This window comes from Wolffia australiana, chromosome 19 (genome assembly GCF_029677425.1).
Source record: "Wolffia australiana isolate 7733 chromosome 19, ASM2967742v1".
Taxonomy (NCBI): Eukaryota; Viridiplantae; Streptophyta; class Magnoliopsida; order Alismatales; family Araceae; genus Wolffia; species Wolffia australiana.
Genome location: NC_135853.1, coordinates 3,583,614 through 3,588,108, shown reverse-complemented (window position 1 = coordinate 3,588,108; position 4,495 = coordinate 3,583,614). Strand labels below are relative to the sequence as shown.

The 4,495-nt window shown below is 42.2% G+C and overlaps 1 pseudogene; it reads left to right on the top strand.

The window, feature by feature from the left end:
* Nucleotides 1-1,201: 1,201 nt before the first annotated feature.
* LOC144715967 (25S ribosomal RNA) lies at nt 1,202-2,401 on the top strand (annotated as a pseudogene).
* Nucleotides 2,402-4,495: the final 2,094 nt, after the last annotated feature.

The following is a 4,495-nucleotide window of genomic DNA, read 5'->3' as shown; positions in this document are numbered from 1 at the left end:
GTATTTTATTTAGTATTTTAAATTACAATTTCTTATCAAAATTTCCAAAATTTTTCAATAAATTTTGATTAAATTATGTTAAATAGGATTAATAATATCTGATCTTACTACAAATAGTTTGAAATAATTTTTACTTGTTTTATTTTCATTAAATTAGATTTACTCATAAAATAAATATGAAAATTCAAAAAATAAAAAATGAAAGTTAAACTTTAATTATTCAAAGATATCGTGCTTTACCTTAAATGTTATTAGAAAAAAGAGATCATAATAAAATTTTGGTGAAAGTTATATCTTGATCCGAGTAGGGATATAAATTTTTTTTTGCATGTGTAGATAGTTGTAAAAATCCAAACATCTGAGGGATAGATAAAAAGGTGGGAATTTGTCAAATGAACTACACTGCTTTATAGACAGCGAGAGTCCATACACATGACGTCTAACGACCACTTACACAATTGTGGCATGAATCATTTAGGTATTCGTATGGATTAATTAGTGAACTCTTTCCACTAAAGAGCACTCACTATCTATCATTAGTGTATCCACCCTAATGGATACGAGACTAACTATAGTGGTCATATGAGTGAGGCTAGATATAGTTATTGTATCCGGATGCTTCAATGTCCTTCACATGTATCCTTTGAATCTCATCATAATTTCCATTCAATGTACTTCATATTAGTGATCTCCATATTAAAATCTCATCATAATTTACTAACTCCGATCATGTATTTGTGGACTTCATTATAAACATTACACGCGCACTATAATCAACACATTGTATTAATGAATATGCACATGATATGGAATGTGTGATTGTTGCCACCACATATATTTCCATCAATAATATATTTGGGGATTTTCTGTAAAATTTTCTTAGGGGCTATAAATAAATAAAAGAGGAAAACTTTGTTTGTTATTCAATAAAGTCATTTTTAGTACCCTCCCATCTCTAGCTCTTTCCAAGTGTTTCTTATGATGAGGCTAAATGGAGAGAAAATCAGATTTCCACCAATACTAGTCAAAGAAATGAAGAGGAAACCCATTGGCCTAAAGATAGTGTTGATATATCTAGAGCTTGGACTTATTGAATATGATTATTCAAGGAACCAAGAAATGATAGAGTCAATCCTTTCAAAGGTGATGTTTCCAATTCTATCTTTGTTTTTGGTATTTAGCTCAATCTTCAATTTGATGTTATAGAAATGTAAGTTTAGATCATGATGATCAAATACATGATTCCCAACATTAAGGGACACATTGAATTAGTCTGGCAACCCCAAATTACAGCGTGGGATGGAGCGGGGGCCCTCCCTGGCCGCCCCGCCCATGCCTGAAGGCATGTGCAAGTACGAGACAAACAGTTGGCTCAGAACTGGTACAGACAAAGGGAATCTGATTGTTTAAGTAAAACAAAGCATGGCAAGGGTCCCTACAAATGCGCACGCTATGTGATTTCTGCCCAATGCTTGGAATGTCAAAGTGAAGAGACTCGACCAAACACAGTTAAACGATGAGAGTAACTATGAATCTCTCAAGGTAGTCAAATGCAACACCATCTAATTAGTGATGTGCATGAATGGATTAACGAGATTCCCACTTTCCCTGTCTACTATCTGGCAAAATCACAGCGAAGGGAACACGATTGGTCAAACTAGAGGGGAAAGAAGACCGTCTTATGCTTGACTCTAGTATGACTCTATGAAATGGCTGGAGAGGTTTAGGAGAAGTGGGAGACACTCTTCGACATGACGCATGAAATACCACTACTCCCAATGTTATTTTACTTATTCCATGAGATGGAGGCGGGGCGTCGCCCCTCTTTTTGGAGCCAATGCCCCACTCTAGCGGGGCGATCCAGGCAGAAGACATTATCAGGTGGGACATTGGGTTGGCGTGACACATCTGTTAATAGATAACACAGGTGTCCTTAGATGAGTTTAGCGAGAACAGAAATCTCATGTGGCACAAAAGGGTAAAAGCTCCTTTGATTCTGATTTCTAGTACGAATACAAACTGTGAAAGTGTGACCTATTGATTCTTTAGACTTTCAGAATTTGAAGCTAGAGGTGTCAGAAAAGTTACAACAGGGATAGTTGGCTTGTGGTAGCCAAGCGCTCATAGCGCTCGCACAGCGCCCATGCCCGTGCGCACACGCATGCGCTTGCGCATGTAGAACACCCGCACAATTTCCGTGCCCGCATAGTGGCCGCGTAGCGGCCTGGGCATTTTAGCCGGCGGAGGGAGGATATTACAATTTTTTTCTTTATTTGTTTCATATGCAAGGCTCCATTTGAGCTGAAAATTTTTATTCTTATCCAATTGCTAATTATAAATATCGTATCCAAGTTTGGTGCTCAAAAGAGTGGAATAGAGGTGAGAAATCAAATTTCAATTCTTGGTTACCTATGTTTTAGGTATCCTTTTGGCTCGAAATTTGGCATGTACCTCCAATGGGTTGTAACTAAATATTAAAAAAATTGGTGCCCAACAGACATAGGACGGTGAAGATACAGATTCTAAAATAAAAATTACTAGAAGGAGGTTCCTGGAAACTTGGAAACAATTTTCCCAGCATTGTAGGCCTCCATTTGACGTGAAAATTTGTATACTGGTATCTCTCAATGCCAGGAAGCTGCTGTGAAAAAATCAGCCAATTTTTTTCAGCTAATTCGGAGATTGCCGTTGCACCCCCATCCTCTATGAGGCTCGTGCATTACCACATGACAACGAAGAGGGTTGCTTCGGCGATCTCTCTGGCTTGTGATTTTTTATGGGTAATTTTTTTATTGGATTCTATGGGTAATTTCTGCACATTTCTGAAAATTTGGCGGCCATCTGCCGTTGAACAACAGAGCTCCAACTGGAAAAAAAAACAGCGGTTGATCAAGTCCCAATATTAGGTCCATCCCATGCAAGGGGGGGGGGGAGATCTAGTTTTAGGTTAGTTGAGTATAGTATATCGACGCCCCGGCCCCTCACCCCTGTGTGTGCCACTGGTGGGCGCTGGCGGCACCACAGATGTGTGCCCTAACAATTCAAAGGGTGGATTGAGGGTAACTCGAGTGTGGCTCGACGAAGCCCCTAACCATGCACGCACACACACTCATGTGCATCACGCTGCGACACATCTATTCCTGGGCCTAGGTCTTGTGCCCGTAGCCTGTGCATGTAGCGTGTTGCCTGTGCACCTATGCCTTTTGTGCCTTTGGCTCGACAATCAACGACGCAAGCTCACGCGCGCGGCGGTGTGCTCCAAGCTCTCGTCCAATGTGAGTGCATCCGTGCCGTCTTGAGACTTGTGGGGAGGTTATTGTGCAGCTCATGCACAGCACCGTGCACACCCCTGTGCAATCCCACTTTCAGCCACACACATCCCCCTAGAGTGCTAGCATGTGTGCAGGTCCCCCCCCCCCCCACGCAGTGCTCACCTGCGCCTACAATCGTGCAGCGCCCACTTGTGCTCGAGAGCAAACACTATTTTTGGTTGCGGAGGGAGGTTATTACAACTTTTTTTGCGTTTTCCCCAGCTGTGATCCTCCCTTTAAGCTAAAATTTTGTGTGCCACTCCAATTAGGTATTATAGACATGTATACTAAATTTTGGCCCGCCGGACACCGGATGGGGAGGTCCCAATGAAAAAAAACCTTCTAAATTATTTTCCTAAAGCTATAGGACTTTGTTTTACCGGAAATTTTGTACAAAGGTCTCTTTTAATGCCAGGAAGCAGCTGTCAAAATTTCATGAATTTTGTTCAGCCAATTGGGAGATCACCGTTGCACCCCCTGCCTTTGTTGGGCTCGTGCAGCGGCGAGCATCGGTGGAGTGGTGCTCTGTTTATCTCTCAGACTAGTGATTTGTTTTGGGTGATTTTTTTGCAATGTGTTCTATGGACCATTTATGCATGTTTCTGAAATTTTGGCGGCAAGCCGACGGGTTCGGGACTGGGACCCCCAGACTCAGTCTTTTGAGCCAATCCTTATCCCGAGGTTATGGATACATTTTGGCAACTTCCATTGCCTACATTCTGCCATTGGTCAAAGGTTGTTCACCTCAGAGACCTGATGCAATTGAGTATGGCGGGGTGGGAGTGGCACTCGGTCCTCCAAATTTCGAGGGACGCCGGGGGTGCGCCTGATGACACGCAACATGCGGCTCTCTTCCAGCCATTGGACCCTAGCTCTGGCCAATCCATTTCCAGGGTGGGCTGGCGGACTGCTCCAGCTGCTAGCGCGGTGAGAGCGGGTCAGCGTGTGCCACCCCGGGGATATAAATTTTGTGATACTTTTTATCAAGTAATTGAGATGAACTATAAATTTTATTGCATGTCTCATCGAAAAAAGCTACCTGCACACGAAGAAAGAACTTACCTCACCTTTTTATCTGCTCTCTATGGGTGCCCTTCCCTCTTGGTGTGACCATAATAACAAGAATTTCATCCCATTGTAATGGAGGCATTTACAGAAGACAACCCGAAAATGTTTGATGTAGA